Source organism: Bubalus kerabau, chromosome 14 (assembly GCF_029407905.1).
Source record: "Bubalus kerabau isolate K-KA32 ecotype Philippines breed swamp buffalo chromosome 14, PCC_UOA_SB_1v2, whole genome shotgun sequence".
In the NCBI taxonomy this organism is placed as follows: domain Eukaryota; kingdom Metazoa; phylum Chordata; class Mammalia; order Artiodactyla; family Bovidae; genus Bubalus; species Bubalus kerabau.
In genome coordinates, this window is record NC_073637.1 from 6,901,487 (window position 1) to 6,922,450 (window position 20,964).

The following is a 20,964-nucleotide window of genomic DNA, read 5'->3' on the forward strand; positions in this document are numbered from 1 at the left end:
CGGCTGTTGGTTGCCGTATCTCTGTCCTCATTCAGATGGCCTCTCCCGCAGGTTAGCTCAGACGTGTTCCCATGACAGTCTCGGGGCAGCACAGAACCAAGTAGAGAGGCTGTCAGGACCTCTGAGATCTTGGCTTGGAACTCCCATCATGGCCTTGCCACTGCAAGTCTACTGAAGCAAATCATAAGGCCATAACAGATTCAAATATTGAAGAAATGGAAACATCTCTTGATGAGGGGAGCCACAATGTCACATCTCAAAGGTAGGGGCAGGGCATATTGAAATAAGAGGAATTTGTGGTCATTTTTTGAAATCTACCAGAACCTGTGCTATGGTTACAAAATATTCACATTTTCCCATAATCAATTTAAGTTTATCTCAATCTCAGGACCTTCAAAATTGTCCTCCCAACTAGATAAGATCCAGGCTTAAAACCTAGTATCTCATGATCTGTGTTAGCTCTAAATGAGGATGGGGCTTCTCTTAATTGGAATAAGGTTAATAAACACCTTAGTCCTGAAAGTGAGCATTGCTCTGCACCATCTCCAAGAGATCCATTCTCTGCTGAGCCTTCTTGTGATCCGAGTTATATAAAGGTATGTGCCCACCCCCATCATATAACCATGCAGAGGAATAAAATATAAGCACTCCTACTGAAACAGCGAGGGATGGGAGGTACTTAGCAGTTGTAAGCCCACAGCAATTCTGAAGTCCAGATGGTCCATGCGATCATATTTCCATACTCTGAGGCCAGGGACACATTCCTGATTAGGGCCCAGTTCTGGTCCCAGACATTTGTTGAATGGATTTTTAGTACATTGTTATTTTTGACTCTTGGCTCCACTCTCTGAGCTCTGAGCTCTACTTTCTGGGCACTTGGCTCCTCCCTCTGATTTCTCCCTTCTTTTCCATAAGAAATACCTCATTCTGCAGCCAAGAGGCTTTCCTGCCTGTAAACAGTGGACAATCCCAAAGCCTCTTTTTCATTTTTAACTCTAGCAGTCCTTTGAATACAAGCTGCTGGCATTTTTACCTATTAATTTTTCTTTGAAAACTCTGTGAATTTCCTATAATAATAGTAATAGTAATATTTGCTCGCTCAGCCATGTACAACTGTTTGTAACCCCATGGACTATAGCTCATCAGGCTCCTCTGTCCATGGTATTTTCCTGGCACCACCAAATTATTCTTGCCCTGCTGGGTTTTAGATTTGTTTTAAATCAGTGACTCTTTTATTCCTTCTATCATCTCCCTTTTGGAATTGGAATTCTGTCCTATGCCTGTTCCACCATTATATCTTGGAAGCAGACAACTTGTTTTGTAATTTCACAGGTCTACAGATGGAGAGAAATTTTGCCCACGGATGGGTTACTTTGCAGGATGGTATGTCTCAGGCCAATTTTGATGTGGACAGGAATTAACTTGATGGAATATTTAATGAGAACACCATAGTAAGTGCCTTGCTAGAGGTACATTAGGGTGCCAGAGTCTCATTTATATACCTTATTTAGATGATTTAGATGATGAGATTTGGAACATTTTGAGTTGATGACATTTAGATGAGATTTTGAGTTTAGCATTAATACTGGAATACATTAGGAGTTTGGTGATGTTGGAATGGGGTGAGTGTATTTTGCATCTGGGATGGACATGGATTTTCAAAGGGCCAGATGGTGAACTATACTCAGTTGATTAGTGTCCTTGAAAAATTCATGTTCAGCCAGAATCTTAGAATGTGACCTTATTTGGAAATAGAATCTCTGCAGATGTGCTTAGTTAAGAGGAGGTTATACTGGATTGTAGTGTATCCTAAACCCAATGACTGGTGTTCTTCGAAGAAGAAGAACACACAGAGATACACACAGAGGAAAGAAGTCCATTTAAAAGTGGAAGCAGACGGAGGGAAGGATGGGGAGGAGGGATAGGTAGGGAGTTCGAGGTTGTGTACACACAGCTGTGTTTAAAATGGATAACCAGCAAGGACCTACTATATAGCACAGGGAACTCCACTCAATGTTATGTGGCAGCCTGGATGGGAGGGGAGCTGGAGGGAGAATGGATACATGTATATGTATGGCCGAGACCCTTATTTGCTTGCCTGAAACTATCAGAAAAGTGTTTCCTTTTTTTTTTTTCCCCAGTGTGGGTTTTTCACAAGAGATAACAATGCCTTCCCGTATACAAGTGTTTACAAAACACAACTGAACTGATTCACCAATCCACAATGTTGTTAATCAGCTATATCCTAATAGAAAATAAAAAGTTTAAATATAAAACAATGAAACAAAGTGAAAGCAGAGAGGAGTGACCTATCTACAAGCCAAGGAACACCAAGGATTGCCAAGAGTCACCAGAGGATAGGAAGAGGCATAGAGCGATCCTCTTCTAGGACTTTCGGAGGGAGGAAGGCTCTTTTAAAAAACCTTGCTCTTGGACTTCTAGTGTCTAGATCTGTAAGAGAATACATTTTTTATTGTTTGAAGCCACAAAGTTTGTGGTCATTTTTTTGGCCACTCATACGAGACTCATACATGGGTAAGTGCCCTCATGGCTCTAAGGATTATGCAGATTCTCTGACTAGAATGACCTTGCCTGTCCCCTTGTCATTTATCCATCCAAATGCTAGCTTTGCTTGGCTCTAGTGAAGCCACCTAGGAATGTGGCTTTCATCTGGCCCTCTCATCTCCCTCCCGTCAGTCATCTCCGGTTGAAAAACCATCCCTTTCTGGAATACCCCTTCTTCTGTTTGTTTTGCTAAGTGCCCTTTTGTTTATGACTCAGCAAAGTATATCCTTTTACGAAAGTCTTCACTGACTCCTGCTCTCCAGGCTGTGTTAGGACCCTGGCTCTGCACTTGGAGCAGTCTCTTTACTCCTATGATCCCTGTGAAATGGCACTACAGATGTCTAGCTACCTGCCTCCCCTCCACCACTTTTAGCTTGACAACATCTGGGGAGGACTGAAAACTCTTGTGTACCTTCTTATCTCCAACACTTGCTAAGGAGTCTGGTACATTGTAGGTGCTAAATAATACTTGCAATATTATTCAGACATATGTTCAGAAAGGATGAGCAGAAAGATGGAGGACAAAAAAGGAAGAAAGGGAAGAATAAAAGAACAAAATATGAGAAGGAAAAATAAGACAAAGAAAGACAACACAGAAGAAACATAAAAATGAGAAAGAAGGAGAAGCATCCTTAGAGAAATGTGGATTGTCTGACACGGCAGTAGGAAAAGATACTTAAGTGGTGAAATATCAGTGTCAAAGGGTATATTATAGAGAAATGGAGAGGGTGGTTTGCTGTGTGCGCACAGAATGTGAGGCATGATTGTAGAACTGGGGGTTTCGGAGACAAGAGATACTTTCTCACCCTTCCCCAGAGCGCACAGATTCTAGTAGAATCAAATAAGGAAAACTGAACCGTGTCTTTTTTTTTTTTTTTTTTTTTTTTGCAATTCAGGTTGATATAACAGGATATCCTAGAGAGGGTGCTTATAAATGAAATATAGGCTGGAAAGTCCAAGATCAAGGCGTGGGCAGATACAGTGTCTGTGAGGGCTCACTTCCTGGTTCACTGTCTTGCCGTGTTCTCACAGGCCAGAGGCGAGAGCTTTCTGGGTCCCTTTTTTAAGAGTACTAATCCCATTCACATGGGCTCTAGCTTCACTTGACCCTCATTGTCTGATCACCTCCCTAAGACCCCACTTTCAGATACCATCACACTGGGGATTAGGTTTCTGGGTATGGACTCTGAGGGGACATAGACATTCCGTCTAAAGCAGCTTTGATAAAAGCATTGTACATAATGTGATAAAAGCCATGCTTACAAGAAATAACACACTATTGACCTGTGGAGGATGAAACATAAAGGAGTGTTCTGCTGAACCCAAGACATTAAGGGGATGCCTTCAGATCAAGGTGAAAATCTTGTTAAGCCTGAATGGATAAGTAGGAGTTAATTAAGTAAAGGACAGGGTATAGCAACATATGGGAGACAATAGTAAATACAGAGTATATTAAAAAAAAAAAAGAGAGAGACCTGTAATGGGAAAGTAGAAAAGTCTGTATGATTGAAGGGTGATGCTAGCCAAACCCCAGATACCTAACGGGGTCCTGCCTTAAAGGAAGTGTGGCCGCTGGAAGAACTTGGGAATCATGGAAAGATTTTAAAATGGAAAGTAGACTGGGTTTATGGTTTAGACAAATCACTCAGACAATATTTTGAAGGATAGAATGATCAAGATGACAGAAAGTAGAACAGGTTAAGAGACTGAAAATAATCAGATAAGGAATAATGATTTGAGGTGAGTGAGATCAATAATTATTTTTTTCATTACTTTGAAGCAACATGAAAAGCACTTACATACTGAAATAAATTTCATCTGAACACTGACACTGCAATTGGAAAACAGTCAGTTCTCATACAAGATCACTGTTCTACCATATCACACATGCCCAGTTCAGGTAAGAAGGACAGAGTTACAAAGAAGACACCTAGAAGACAGGGTTGCACATTGTCAATTCTCAGAAATATTTTTTGTCTCATGTAGTATTTGAGAGTGTGGGCCCTGGAATCAGACATACCTTCTTCTACCTCCTAACATCCAACCTCAGAAAATTTCCTTAACTTTTCTCCTGATATCACCACAGTATGAAGGTAGCAATAGTGTCTACCCTACAGCACTCTTGTGAGGATTAAATAATTTACTATATGTAAAGCATTTAGCACAATGCCTGGCAGATGGTAGATATTCCATAAATGTTAGATGCTTTAGATGGATAAATTGATGAATTAATAATTCTGGAGAGGGCTAGGAATATGTAGCTAAGACTCCATGTGGTAGAGTATTTTGGAACAAATTTGAAGAGTTGAGGTGAATGAAATGAGGTTGGTCCATATGCCCCTTGGGGTAAATTGCCCAGAATGGATGCACAAGTATCTAAATGGTGACTGGTCAGGAGAGCTCAGTGAATCTGCAAATGAATTTGCACACCTGCACCTGGAAGCTGGCTCCATTCCAAAAGAGAAGTTACAAATCACTTGTTTTTGAAGGTGAAGGTAACACTTCTGTACATTTTGTTGAATTCTGGGTCTTTCCCTCTGAAAAGAAGATTTGTGTGAAATATATGAAGCAACAGGCTCCAGGTGTTCAATGATCTGACATAAGGTGACAGCTCAGTTGAAGCACTGTTCTCCACAACAAATTTGGCTTAAGTTCTGGAGTTTGGAGCAGTGGAGCTAGGTTAACCCCAGCTTACAGCATTGCAAACACCCAAACCCACCTTCGTAAAAAAGGGGTTGAATCCTCCAAAGGTTGTTGGCTGCTGACTCCCTTTCACTACTGGCAAAACTTGATTTTATTTGCAAATATCTCTGAGCATCTTCTATGTAGCAAGTAGTACACTAGTTGCTAGGATTGCGAAATAAATGATTTATATGCTTTCTTCCTTTAAAGAACTCATAAGCTAGAAATGGAGACAACCATAAATCCAACTAGCTTTAGTGCAGTGGGAGAAATGCCTTAAAAAGGTGTAAATATTGATGTTCAGGGCAGAAGAAAGGAAGAAGTCTGCTGTCAGTTTCACAAAAGGGGTTTATAAGTTTTAAAACTCAATTGCTGAGGGTCTGGGCTGTGATAAATCTCACACCTTGTTGGGGGGATTAGGAATGGGCAGAGTTCAGAGAATGAATCGGTGGCATGAATCATGAGATTCAGACATATGTGCACTTGGATGCCAGCTTTCTTCTTTTAAGCGTCTATACCTGTTGTGGACACACACATATACACAAAGTGATATGCACAACTACTTCTCTACAAAGAACTTGATTCTAGTGATTAAAAGCTAAAGATAATATAAATCTAATAATAGATATTTATTAATAAATTACAGAACAGATTAAAGTGATTTATTATGCAGCAGATGTGGGTTTGATCCCTGGGTCTGGGAGATCCCCTGAAGAAATGGAAATCCACTCCAGTGTTCTTGCCTGAGAAATCCCATGGATGGAGGAGCCTGGCGGGCTACAGTGCATGGGGTCGCAAGGAGTCAGACATGACTGAGTGATTGACACACACACAGTAGAATAAATGAGGGCTCGGTGGAAAAGAGTCTGCCTGCAATGCAAGAGATGCCGTTTCAACCCCTGGTTTGGGAAGATCCCCTGGAGGAGGGCATGGCAACCCACTCCAGTATTATTGCCTGGAGAATGCTATGGGCAGAGGAGGGTGGTGGGCTACAGTCCATGGGGTCACAAGAGTAAGACATGATTGAAGCAGCTGGGCACACAAACACACACAGTAGAATAAACGAAACCATCAGACGATGCTCATCTATGTTGACAAGTGATTAAAAGGAACATTACCAAGCAGTAAACAGAGGGCAATCTAATGTTCAGAAGATATTTTTTTCCTAGATGAAAATATACCAAAATTTTGTATAGGACAGAAAGAAGGAAGTTAGGAAAGGAACTAAAGGTTGGTCAAGTTTCACTTAGGTTTTGAAAGGTGTTTGGGATTTGAAAGGTATCTGGATGTTGAAGGGTATTTGGGTTTTGGAAATGAAGAATTGACAAAGCTCAACATATGGGACACAAGCTCCTGATTGTCAATACCAAGATATTCAGTGACTTTGGGGTGATGGCTAGGGAATCAGGAAAAAGTCAAGTTGGAGTTCCAGCAGGGACCTTCAGTTGCTGTGTCACTTGGGAAAGTCATTTCAACTCTTCGACCTTTCAGATCAGGCGTACGCTGTTTATCTCTGATGTCTGGTATGACCATTAGATGTCAGAGTTCATATAGAGTCCATCATAATAGTTAGTAGCATAGCACAGCAGGTAGAAGTACAGGCCATGGGGCCTGAATGCCTCATTCAGTTTCTGACTTTTCAGTTTACTAGCTGTGACCTTGGAGCAGTCAGCTAACCTCAGTGTCTTTGTCTGTAAAATGGAGATAATAAATAACACCTAAATCTATTTAGTTGTTCAGGGATAAGCTGAAGCGACGCAGGTAAATGCCCAGAACCTGGCACTAACGAGCGTTTCATCTGCACGTTGTAGGCAACTCGTAGTGCAAACCCACAGCATTCCTTTCCTTTGATGTGATTTAAAAAAATAGATACATATGGTTTGTATATGAATGAGAAAAATAAACAAAATGGATATCTTGCATTGCTAATAATGTGGTTCTATTACAATCACAGAATAAGGGAACTTTAACTGTTGCCCTATTTGATAATGTACTGCTTTTATATTCATCTGTTTTATGTTATTTATATTAATAGTAAAATGTAATTTAAAATTCATAAAATTATCTTGTTTGTGCACAATTATTTAACTTTGTCAAAATGTTATTTTAGGAACTTTCCTGGAGGTCCAATGATTAAGATTCAGCCTCCAGTACAGGGGGTACACATGTTTCACAGCCAAAAAAAAAAAAAGAAAAAACATAAAGCAGAAACAATATTGTAACAAATTCAATAGAGACTTAAAAAATGGTCTACATCCAAATATCATTATTTCTATTTATTAAATTTATCTAATTACTCAGAAAACTTGTGCTGATGTCTGTTATGTTCCCTGCTCCAGAGAATTGAAAAGATAAGGTAAATAAGTGAGCACCACCCCAGAACTCTGACTGGCATGGTAGATGCCGATGAACACTTGTGGAATGATTGACTGAGTGAATTAATTAATGGTGGACACTTGCCCCTTTCAACGTTCAAAAGATGTAGAATTAAATGACACATCTGATGTCTGCTTCATGGTAGAGCTGGGTGAAATTCTACATCTCCTAAGAATACTCTCAGTTTTCTTTGCACACCATTATGCTGCTTGCTCATGCAAATACAGGCAAGTAGAGACTCTATAAATATTATTTATCAAAGCTAGGAAACAACGGGAGGGCCTTTGCAGCAGATGGGCATCTTGCTGTAGATATTTCAAACAGACCTCTGATGGGATTGGAGTCAGTGATGCTGAGAGAAGCACAGCATAAGTGGACATGTGGCATCAATCAGTGATGCAACCTTTCCTTAGTATCCAGATACCAAATGCAAGCCATCTTTGCAAAGACAGGGCATAAGTTTTCTAAAAGTTCCTGGCAGGGAGGGGTGCTGAGCAGCGCCTGGCCAGAGCAAGGACCTGGGTCAGATGCCCTGAGTTCAGATCTCAGACCTGCTACTTACTGATGATAAAGCTCAGGCAGTCCCGTTACTCTGTAGGAGTCCCAGCCCCATGGGTGTCACTGTGAATTAGGTACTACAGTGCCCTGTGCTTCGAGCACCTTCCCTGTGTGGAACTGGCTTTCCTTTTCACCTCTGTCTTCATCCATCCTAAAGGGCTTTGGGAAAGTTGTAAATAAAAACAGATCCTTCCGAGGGTCAGGAACTCAAGTCTACCAGTTTGTCTGAAATAAGAATAAGGGGAGTCTTAGAGCCATTGAAAGGGACCAAGTGTGGGTCTTGCACAGGGCTTCCTCCATGTGAGGCGCTAGAAGCATGGCTTCTGCCTTGATGTTTAAAGAATTTAATCAGAGTATGGTTGATTGCCAATGTGGTGCTGGTTTTAGGTGTACAGCAAAGTGAACCATAGACACACACATGTGTATGTGTGAGTGCGCACTCAGCCGCTCAGTTGTGTCTGACTCTTTGTGACCCCATGGACTGTACTGCAGCCTACCAGGCTTCTCTGTCCATGGAATTTCCCAGGCGAGAATATTGGAGTGGGTTGCCATTTCCTACTCCAGGGGAACTTTCCAACCCAGGTATCGAACCCATGTCTCCTGTGCCTTGTGCATTGGCAGACAGATTACCTCTGAGTCATCTGGGAAGCCTACACACACACACACACACACACACACCCAGTTCAATCAAGTAGAGTTCTTCCCTGGTTGGTTATAAACCTAACAGATTTTTTCCCTCTTGTGGATTAGTCAAATAGTTCAAAGAAGTCAACAAAAATAACCCTAAACATATAAATGATGAATAAAACATTTAAAAAAAAGTTGGCAAAACTGCACAGAACTTTATCTCATTATTTAAGGGTACTCTAAGTTTTCAAATGTTTTCAGAAACGACACAAGAAGACCATTTAGAATTATGAGAGTTACTGAGGCAGCATGAAAATTAGTATAGCTAAAGAATGTGCAAGAGCTGAGGTTTCTGGCACACACCTTCTAGTGATTTAGGATCTGTGTGCCTCAGAGTGAGACATCGAGGACTAGTTTCGTGTTCACTTACAAGGGGCAATATCGTTAGCTCAAAGCTGGTTGAACCCCATTCATTTCCACAGAATAAGTAAGAAGACTTTTATGTTGCACATTCTTGAGAAAGAAATGAAGTCTCTCTCTTTTAACATCTGCTTCCTTCCCATAAATTATCCACCCTGCTCTCAGGCCCAGTGTTAGCAGGTAACCAGCTGCGGTGCTCTGCAGTAATTCATTCCCTTGAAAGTGTTTCTGGAGATGGTGGGATTTACATGTTGTTGAAGTTTCCTGTAAGACAGGGAAGAATGCACTTGATTAATGGTGATTTCCTTTCCAGTTTTGAGGATCTGAGAACACAGAGTGCATTTAACCTGTGCTCCATCCCAGACTAGGGGCTCAGTTCTTATTGATAGACTGGGCAATGGAATCCTCTTCCTCTTCTTCACTTGCTCTATGTTTCTCATTCTATTCCACTGAATACAGAGCTTTGGTCTTCACCAGCACGTCTTCCTGACTCCTGAAACTTTAGGTAAGTTCCTCACTCAGTTTTGTTCAGTTCAGTCGCTCAGTCGTGTCTGACTTTTTGCAACCCCATCGACTGCAGCATGCCAGACCTCCCTGTCCATCACCAACTCCCGGAGCTTACTCAAACTCATGTCCATTGAGTCAGTGATGCCATCCAACCATCTCATCCTCTGCCATCCCCTTCTCCTCCTGCCTTCAATCTTTCTCAGCATCAGGGTCTTTTCAAATGAGTCAGTTCTTCACAGCAGGTAGCCAAAGTATTGGAGTTTCAGCATCAGTCCTTCCAATGAATATTCAGGACTGATTTCCTTTAAGATGGACTGGTTGGATCTCCTTGCAGTCCAAGGGACTCTCAAGAGTCTTCTCCAACACCACAGTTCAAAAGCATTAATTCTTGAGTGCTCAACTTTGTTTATAGTCCAAATCTTACATTGATACATGACCACTGGAAAAATTGTAGTTTTGACAAGACAGACCTTTGTTGGAAAAATTCCCCACTAGTCTCTGCTGAATCAAATGCAACTTCCCCAGTCTCTGCTTCCTTCACTAACTCTCAGATCTAGCACACCGATGGTCAGTTCAGATAACCACGTATGGTAGGTGACTAGAATGTGGTGCTTAGCTTTCTCATCTATTGTATGGGTTATTCTGAATATCTGGTGAATAATATGTCAGTATTTCACTTGAGAAATATGTTATGTGCCTAGCAGTCAAAGCCCCAACTGGATACAGGAAATATAAGGCTGATTAAAGCACAAGGGGCTTAAAGTCTGGTCGACCACCGTCATTATGAGAGGACAAAATGGTTTCACAATTAGCCTATGTTTTTAGAAGACTCCGAACCATAACTTATTTGTGTTTGCAGAACTTCTAGTTAAGTTTCAGAAGAATGAATCATAACCAAGTTCCAAGAAACAGCGGGGCTGGTTGCCATAAACAACCTCATGTGTGAAACTGGGAATGGATACTCCCTGATATTTTTCAAATGTCGAGGTGAGAAATGAAGATGGCAGTTCTGAATGTGGGGGCTGATCCTGAGAAATAAAAGACTGAAATGAAAAGTAAAACCAGAACACCTTTTTTTTTTTTTTTCCTTGAGATAGAATTGACCGTGTGGCTGAGTTTTGCAGCAAAAAGGTACCAGTAATGAAGAAATGAGTGTCATTTCTCTTCCAGATTTTCATGGTGCACATTCACAAATGTATAGAACTTTTCCAATTTTTTAGAATTTAAACTTTGTAATAATTACCACTATTTTGAGTGCCTACTCTACATATGTATGTATGGATATGCCTGTTATTTCTGGGCATCTTTCCCTGTTTAATAATGATCATTTAAAATAAGGAAACTGACGCTCAGAGACTAAAAATGGAGAGCAATTACCTTGCCTTCATTTAGCATATCTTATCATTTCTGAGCTGGTTAGAATAATATATTAGAAGAGATGCCCACGACCCAAGGGGAGATAATAAGCCTGAACCATCTTTAGAGAGCAAAGAAGAGTTGTGTGATGAATGCTGTTTTGTTAATGGCACAGCTCGTGGGCGCCACAGAGGTGGTGGAAGATGAGTGTGACAACACGGCTAGAATAAAGCTCTTGTCTGTAATTACAGTAAGGTCACATTTTTTTGTACATTAAACAGTTGACTTACTGAAGTAGATTAGAAGGAAACACTGGTGTCCTTTCCTCTTTCTTTCCTCCTTTCTCCACTAAGACTGTGATACTCCTTGGGAGCCAGGCTTCTAAGACATTGAAGGGGAACTTCCAGCAAGAATCTGAGATGTAGTTCAGCATTCAAGGCTTCATATGCTGAGCTTCCTGCTTGACTCTCTCTGCCACGTGCTCAGCTGTTTTTCAGCATCGAGACTCTGCTGTGGTTTTCCCCGGGTGCCATGCCGTTTCTAGCTTTATGGCTTTACTCATGCTGTGCTCCCCTCCTGGAATATCTTTGAGGGAGGTTCACTGGCTCACTGGGCTTCCCTAGCGGTAAAGAATCCGCCTGACAATGCAGGAGACCCAGGTTCGATCCTTGGGTTGGGAAGATCCCCTGGAGAAGAGAATGGTAACCCGCTCCAGTATTCTTGCCTGGAGAACCCCATGGACAGAGGAGCCTGGGGGGCTACAGTCCGTGGGGTCACAAAGAGTCAGACAAGGCTGAGCATCAAACACTTTCATTTTGTTGTATCAAAACTTAATTATCCCTGCAGACTCAGACACCTGAGGTCACCCTCTTCTTTACCTTTGGCATGCCATTTCAGACCTGAGAGAACCACTTAGGTTTTCCAGTCTGCCTTATAATTGTCTCCTAAAGTCCTCTGTCACACCAACAAGATCCTAACTACTTGAACACAGGGATATTGCCTTATTCATCTCTTTATCTCCAGCATCTGGCATATAAAGCACTTTCAGGAAAGATGTCCTGAATGAACAAGTATTGTGCAATGTCTTTACTTTGAAATCTAATGCTTTGATTCTTTTAATAACATTTCTGCCAGTTGCTTTCTAGTCTCTCATAGATACTCCACACTGATTGATAACTCACCAGTATCAGAGCTCCCCCACTTCCTCTTTGTTGTGGTTTACTTTTTCCTCGTTGTTACTGGCAGGTCTTAGAAGGTAAGATATACTCATGAAGAGTACATAAGTCTTCAAATTATAAAATCTAAGACATCCTTCTGTGGACCTTCTACATACTTACCTAGGCTTGCATCTGTGATAAGTAGCTTCAGTCATGTCTGACTCTATGGACTGTAGCCTGCCAGGCTCCTCTGTCCATGAGATTTTGTAGGACAAAATACTGGAGAGGGTTGTGATTTCCTCCTCTAGGAAATCTTCCCAACCCAGGATTGAATCCATGTCTCTTGCATCTCTTGCACTGCAAGCTGATTCTTTACCACCTCTTAGATATGACTAATCTTTAGTTCTGTGATATTAAAGTCACTTCATCCATTTGGCAGTGTTTTTGTAAAAGGACCAAGTAAGGAAATATATTTTAAAAAATTTCCTAAGTTATAAAACTATTTTTCAGTTATTACTTATAATTTGCATGATATATTTTGTTCCCTGGAGTCAGACAGGATGAAGTACCATTTTAGGTTGACTCAATTTATTTTTAAAATCATGTTAGATATTGTGTCAGAAAAGGTACATAACAAGGTGCATCATTAATGCTCTCTGTACTTTTTGTTTGATGATTTTGAAAAATTAATGTTGTCTAATTGGCTAGTAGAATAATACTTGTAAGATGTGATTGTCTTGCTTGTGCCTTGATAGTAATGATAATGAAGACTAACATTTATGAGGCTCTGGTCAGCAAAGTACATCTGGATTAATTACAAAACAGCAGCCACACATGAGCACTTGTAAGTACCAAGCACTGTTAGGTTGTTTATGTACAGAATCTCAGATCTTCACAACAAGTCTAGTAAATGTTCGCTACAAGTCTCCTTTCACACATATAGAGACTGAGGATCAAAATGATCTGATGCTTGGGCACACATTTTGCAGGAAGTTGCTGACATAGTATTTTAAACCCCTGTGAATGGCACTGCCCTTCTGATCCGGAGCATTTGCAACCACAATTAACAGGATCTCATCTGATCCTGACAATGAATGTGGGAATGATGCTTTATCAGGTTTCCACTTACAGGGTCACAGAGATCGCAGTATTAATAAGTTATTTAAGAGCCCAAAGCTAGGCAGATAAAAAAAAAACAAAAACTTTCAATAGCCATTAGTCAATTTCTAAGCATCTTTCAACCAGAGCTATGGGGCTGGTTGAAATTCAGCTGACGTGGTAGCCATAGAGAGAGGCAAGTCTTCTGTAACAAGACCACTGACACAGGGTGATCTTATCATCACTCTATACATAGTGACATCCTTTCAGTCAGTTCAGTGCCGTCGCTCAGTTGTGTCTGACTCTTTGTGACCCCATGGACTGAAACATGCCAGGCTTCCTTGTCCATCACCAACTCCCGAAGTTTGCTCAAGCTCATGTCCATTGAGTCGGTGATGCCATCCAACCACCTCATCCTCTGTCGTCCCCTTCTCCTCCTGCCTTCAATCTTGCCCAGCATCAGGGTCTTTTCCAATGAGTCAGCTCTTCACATCAGGTGGCCAAAGTATTGGAGTTTCAGCTTCAGCATCAGTCCTTCCAATGAATATTTAGGACTGATTTCCTTTCAGATTGACTGGTTGTATCTCCTTGCAGTCCAAGGGACTCTCAAGAGCCTTCTCCAACACCACAGTTCAAAAGCATCAATTCTTTAATCCTTTAATCTCTCATTATTTTAAACAACAGAATTCATTATTTTCTTGCCATACCACATAGGGCAAAAATAGCAACAGACTCTTGAAGTGTCCCTTGCATCCTGCTCCCCTCAGTGTATCCCCAACCACACTTCATTTTCGAAAGAGCATTACATTAGGAACCTGAGATTTTTGTTTGGTCAGAATCAGCTCTTTCCAAGGGCTTTTTACAAATGGTAGATGATGTGATGTCCTCTAAAGCGAGGGTGCCAATCAGAGAACTACATGGCATTTTGCAAGATATGATGAGTGTCAGAAAAGTCTGATTTGCAGGTCCAATTTCTTCCTTTGACAAACAGTGACCTCTCTAAACCCAAGGCACATGGAGTGGTGACATGGAAATGGTAATATTACCTTTCTCCCAGGGCTGCAGAGAATGGTACATTAGAGTGTGTGAAATCCCTTGCATGCAAACTTGAGTCCTCATTTTTTTTTTCCAGTTTTGTCCAAAGTTAGTTTGTAGAATGTTTTTGCTGTTATTTGTTTGTTTGATTTATTTTTGAGAGATCCTACGAAACTTTGGATTTAATTCACATATTTGTTGAAATTTCATTTAGGTCAAGTTGACTGATGGGTAAAGGTCATCAATGCGCACACATTAAGAGAAAACTCAAGGGGCTTCCCCAGTGGCCCAGTGGTTAAGAATCTGCCTTGAAATGCAGGGGACACAGGTTCCATCTCTGGTCGGGGAACTAAGATCCCAAATGCTGCAGAGCAACTAAGCTCATGTGCTGAGATTACTGAGCCAAGGCACTGCAATGAAAGATCCCACCTGCCACAGCTAAGAAATGACTCAGCCAATTAAATAAATTAAAAAAGAAAATTCAAATCCTTGAGTCGTGTTTACCTGCATTCCTAATCTAGCTTCACCCTCCCAGATCTCTGAGACATCCACCATCCCTGACATGGTCCCTCCCGTCTGTGCTGGGTCCCATGTGGATGCTCCTAAAAGACGAGTAGTGTCAGAAAGAGGGAAGGAAAACATCTGGTTGATACTGAAGTTTCTGACTCAGCTCAGACAGCCCAGTGTTCTCTGTGTTGGGAACATGGAGGAGGAATGCATTTGGGGAACAAAGTTTTAGGGGCTTATGGCATGTGTCTGCTTGCTAAACAAGACTGGTGCCAAGACTCAGCTCCCCCAGAAACCTCCTCTGATCCCTACACACACTTCAGCCCCAGGCTACATGATGTACCCTCTGCTCAGCTTTTGCACCACTTTTTAAAGATTTTTTTAATGTAACCATTTTATTTATTTTTTCTTTATCTATTTTTAATTGAAACATAATTGTTTTACAGTATTGTGTTGGTTTCTGCCATACATCAATGTGAATCAGCCACAGGTATAAAAAATGCTTGCTCCTTGGAAGAAAAGTTATGGCAAACCTAGACAGCATATTGAAAAGCAGAGACATCACTTTGCCAACAAAGGTCCATATTGTCAAAGCTATGGTTTTTCCAGTAGTCATGTACAGATGTGAGAGCTGGACCATAAAGAAGGCTGAGCACCAAATAATTGATGCTTTTGAACTGTGGTGCTGGAGAAGACTCTTGAGAGTCCCTTGGACATCAAGATCAAACCAGTCAATCCCAAAGGAAATCAACCCTGAATATTCATTGGAAGATCTGATGCTGAAGCGCCAATACTTTGGCCACCTGATGGGAAGAGCCAACTCATTGGAAGAGAAACAGCCCTGATGCTGGGAAAGATTGAGGGCGGGAGGAGAAGGGGACAACAGAGGATGAGATGGTTGGATGGCATCACTGACTCAGTGGACCTGAGTTTGAGGAAATTCTGGGAGATAGTGAAGGACAGGGAAGCCTGGCATGCTACAGTTCATGGGGTCAGACAGGACTTAGTGACTGAACAACAATATGTATGTCCCCTCTCTCTTGAGCCTCTCCCAACTCCCACCCCCCACCCCATCCCATCCCTCTAGATTGTCATAGAGCCACAGTTTGTATTCCCTGAGTCATACAGCAAATTCCCACCGGCTGTCTATTTTGCATATGGGATTTTATATGTTTCGTGCTACTCTCTAATGTGGACCATTTTAAAAGTCATTATTGAACTTGTTATTGCTTCTGTTTTGTGTTCTGGTTTTTTGGCCTCAGGGCCTGTGAGATCTTAGCTCTCTTAGTGGGGATCCAACCTGCTCCCTCTGAATTGGAAGATGAAAGCTTAACCCCTGGACCACCAGAGAAGTCCCTTTCATAGCATTCTGACCTCCGTAAATGATTATACCTCTTACGATATACTCAAGCAGTATGTTTTAGAATTTGTTTCTCAAGGGACTCTGAATCTTGTTCATCATGGACCTAGTTAATTTATGCCATGCTTGCATTACAATGCCTGATGCATATTAAGCCCTCAATAAAGGTCGCAAAGAGTCGGAGACGACTGAGCAACTGAACTGAACTGAAAGGTTTGGTGAATGCATAAAATAATTAATGAATCCATTGCTTATGTCATCAAGGTTATTGTGCTTATAAAGGTAGCACCATCTCTAAAGATGCCCCTACTTCCTGCCAGGCTCCATCTACTATGATTAATTGCACAGTGAAAAATCCGCTCAGTCACTGCGGTGTGGGTATGGGGTTGCGTGTTTGGTGGATCAGAGGAAAGGGCCCCGGCACAGCTGTGGGTGCCTCGCCCCCCTTTCTTTGGCAGGTGTCACCAGCTCACCTTCCCCTCCCTCTCTCCCACCCTCTCAGCATTGTCCACACACCCAGCGTCCTTTCCCAGCCGCATCTCTGACGCCAAATTGATAGCCAGAGAAACCCTCAGCTCCTAGCTGTATTTTTCCAGTTGTGTTATTCTGTCTCTATCTTCATTTTATGATTTCTCACCTCGAGGGAAAAACAGAGAGAGCTATTTTTTCCCCCTCTGCCCTGCAGGGGGTTGAGCAGATTCTGAACAGTATGAAATGATCTTGCCAGGGGCTGAAGGCGTTCTCAGGTCCTAACCATCTCTCTGTGCATTCGGGGGGCTGGATGGGTTAAGTATTTCATTTCCTGTCAGCAGAATCCTGTCTTATTTAGGTTCCATGGGAGAAGGAAAAAAAGAAAATAGAAAATGTCAGAAATGAGGGCAAGGTGGATGTCCACGGATCATTTTTTTTGCAGTCATTCAAAACACTGACACATACTTTCCTGACCAGAGATGTGCATAGTTGAAGAATTCCCTTGACCTCGCTCCACTTTTCTCTTATAATAGATCCTTCTGTTTGCATAATCCTTTTCATTTTGCACAGTGGTGCTGCATCTGTCAGCTCATCTTACTCTTTAAAGATTCCAGTGAAATTAGTAGGGTAAAAATGATCTCCAAGGTTAACCCTTGAGGAAATGGAGGCTGGTAGAAGACACCGTGCTTCAAGGATTGACCACGGGCTCATCACCAGTGGATGACAACCTGGACGGTTACCTTTGTTTTGCCCAAACCCTGCCCTCTGTTCCTTCTCCCTGCAACATGTGACCTTCTGAAATGCGCAACTAACACAGACTTTGTCTATTTGAATCATTTATTTGATGTATTAAGAGAACAAATATTATCCAAAACACATTTTTATTTCCTGATTTTAAAATTCGCTTTATTTTTAACATTTAAGTTCTCTTTCCTACAGGATTATAAAGTGGACCATTTCATTCTGGATGAGAATTTTGGGAATTAATCTTCAGGATTAAGAACTTCCAGTTGTTCCTTGCTATCTCCAGTGGGTCATCATGCTGACGTCTCCGAAGCTTGACTTTTACTGAGTTCCAGTTCCAGTTTAGTTGCTCAGTCATGTCCAACTCTTTGCAACCCCATGAACCACAGCACACTAGGCCTCCTTGGCCATCACCAACTCCTGGAGTCTACCCAAACCCATGTCCATTGAGTCAGTGATGCCATCCAATCATCTCATCCTCTGTCATTCCCTTCTCCTCCTACCGTCAATCTTTCCCAGCATCAGGGTCTTTTCCAATGAGTCAGCTCTTCACATCAGGTGGCCAAAGTATTGGAGTTTCAGCTTCAACATCAGCCCTTCCAGTGAACACCCGGGACTGATCTCCTTGAGGATGGACTGGTTGAATCGCCTTGCAGTCCAAGGGACTCTCAAGAGTCTTCTTCAATACCACACTTCAAAAGCATCAATTCTTTGACACTCAGCTTTCTTTATAGTCCAACTCTCACAACCATACATGACTACTGGGAAAACCATAGCTTTGACTAGACAGATCTTTGTTGACAAAGTAATGTTTCTGCTTTTTCATATGATGTCTAGGTTGGTCATAACTTTCCTTCCAAGGAGTAAGCATCTTTTAATTTCATGGCTGCAATCACCATCTGCTGTGATTTTGGAGCCCCCCAAAATAAATTCAGCCACTGTTTCCACTTTTCCCCATCTATTTGCCATGAAGTGATGGGACCAGATGCCATGATCTTAGTTTCCTGAATGATGAGTTTTAAGCCAACTTTTTCACTCTCCTCTTTAACCTTCATCAAGAGGCTTTTTAGTTCCTCTTCATTTTCTGCCATAAGGGTGGTATCATCTGCATATCTGAGGTTATTGATATTTCTCCTGGCAATATTGATTCCAGATAGTGCTTCCTCCAACCCAGCATTTCTCATGATGTACTCTGCATATAAGTTAAATAAGCAGGGTGACAATATACAGCCTTGACATACTCCTTTTCCTATTTGGAACCAGTCTGTTGTTCCATGTCCAATTCTACTGTTGCTTCCTGACCTGCATACAAGTTTCTCAAGAGGCAGGTCAGGTGGTCTGATATTCCCATCTCTTTCAGAATTTTCCACAGTTTATTATGATCCACACAGTCAATATAGTTACTGTTCTCAAATTTAAAAGTTAAGGGTTTGAAAAAAACTCTTAATCCATGGAATATCAGGAAGACGACCTCAATCTTTGTCTTAGTACAAAATTAGGGTGCAAAGTTAGCCCTAGACTCAACGATGTTCTTGTCTACAATCAAAGGCTTTGGCATAGTCAATAAAGCAGAAATAGATGTTTTTCTGGAACTCTCTTGCTTTTTCAATGATCCAGTGGATGTTGGCAATTTGATTTCTGGTTCCTCTGCCTTTTCTAAAACCAGGTTGAACACCTGGAAGTTCCCGGTTCATGTATTGCTAAAGCCTGGCTTGGAGAATTTTGAGCATTACTTTACTAGCATGTGAGATGAGTGCAATTGTGCAGTAGTTTGAGCATTCTTTGGCATTGCCTTTCTTTGGGATTGGAATGAAAACTGACCTTTTCCAGTTCTGTGGCCACTGCTGAGTTTTCACTGAGTGCCTTCTCATTATTCACATCCAGACACATCTTGAAAATACTTTTATAACATGCCTACCACTGAACTTCCCAGGTGGCTCAGTGATAAAGAATCTGCCTGCCAATGCAGGAGACGTGGATTCGATGCCTGGGTCAGGAAGATCCCCTGGAGAAGGAAATGGCAACCCACTCCAATATTCTTGCCTGGAAAATTCCATGTGCAGAGGAGCCTGAAGGGCTACAGTCCATTGGGTTGGAAAGAGTCAGACAAGACTTAGCGACTAAACAGCAAGAACCATATGTTGCTGCTGCTGCTGCTAAGTCGCTTCAGTCATGTCTACTCTGTGCGATCCCTTAGACGGCAGCCCACCAGGCTCCCCCGTCCCTGGGATTCTCTAGGAAAGAACACTGGAGTGGGTTGCCATTTTCTTCTCCAATGCATGAAAGTGAAAAGTGAAAGTGAAGTTGTTCAGTCGTATCCCACTCTTCGTGACCCCATGGACTGTAGCCTACCTGGCTCCTGTGTCCATGGGATTTTCCAGGCAAGCATACTGGAGTGGGGTGCCATTTCCTTCTCCAACCATATGTTAAGTTTACATATACAAGTATATAAGAATCTGATGTATTATTGCAGTAGGGATAATAATAGTAGCATCACTTAGAGAGCATCCAAGAGTCCCAGCATCCTCATGGGTTCATAGGGAAATGCAGTAAAGGACACTTGAAACTAACCTTGATCTCATGGCAGACAGCAGTGGTGAGGTTCTGAATGCTGGTGGAATGACAGGAGGGTGGGAGTCTTATCAGGTACATGGAGCTCATGTATTTACACTTGACCCTTGTCCAGAAGCTGTGTTAGGGCTTCCATGGTGGCTCAGTGGTAAAGAATTCATCTGCCAATGCAGAAGATATGGATTGAATTCCTGATCTAGGAAGATCCCATATGTTGCCGAACAACTAAGTCCATGCTCCATAACAAGATAAGCCACCACAATTAGAAACATGCACTGCAACGAGAACGTAGCCCATGCTCTTTACAACTAGAGAAAGTCTGAGCAGCAACCAAAATCCAGGACAGACAGAAAAAAAAAAAAAAAAAAAGCTGTGTTAACTGGAGCACAAAGAGTCTACAGTATCTCTGAACTCACTGAAAATGATAGAGGTCTCTTCTCAGCATCATCACTATTAGCAGCCTCATCAGTTTTATTAACCCCATTTATTGAAATGTGCACTGCACTCGACCCAGAATACTGGGGTGGCTAGGCTAGATCCCTTCTCCAAGGGATCTTCCCAATCCAGGGATTGAACCCAGGTCTCCCGCATTGCAGGTGGATTCTTAATCAGCTGAGCCACCAGGGATGCCTGACCCAGACTTCCCATATTTCAGAATTCACCTCTTCCAAAATAAAAAATATGGATATCTGGGGAAACCTAAGTTATAAAACTCATTGCTGTGCTTTGGAAGAGCAGTCTCTCCCACATCAAAGAATATGTTTCAAATGAGAATAAATATAGTATAGAAAACCCAAACCATGAAGGTGATTATCATCCAAAAAGCTGTGTAACCAATGGAATATAACAAACAATTAAAAAAAAATAGGAGAAGGAGAGCAAGGAATCACAGACTCTAGAAAAGTGGGAAAATGCCAAAGAAAAATCACT

General features: G+C 41.7%; 1 protein-coding gene across 18 annotated transcripts in view; it reads left to right on the forward strand.

Annotated features, from left to right (window-relative positions):
- The window catches only part of LOC129626560 (uncharacterized), an 87,835-nt gene that overhangs the window by 11,338 nt on the left and 55,533 nt on the right, over positions 1–20,964 (forward strand). For 5 of the 18 annotated variants that reach the window (XR_008702020.1, XR_008702021.1, XR_008702019.1 and 2 more), the window contains exons 3-4: positions 52–262; positions 1,333–1,451. The exons of 4 other annotated variants lie outside the window; for them this stretch is intronic. The gene's annotated coding sequence lies outside the window, so the exon portion shown is untranslated. Of the gene's footprint in view, positions 1–51; positions 263–1,332; positions 1,452–2,141; positions 5,941–9,687; positions 9,734–10,594; positions 10,781–13,003; positions 13,093–14,595; positions 14,820–17,658; positions 18,415–20,964 lie in introns of those variants that run through there. 9 more of the 18 variants (XR_008702023.1, XR_008702026.1, XR_008702035.1 and 6 more) reach the window with 9 other exon arrangements.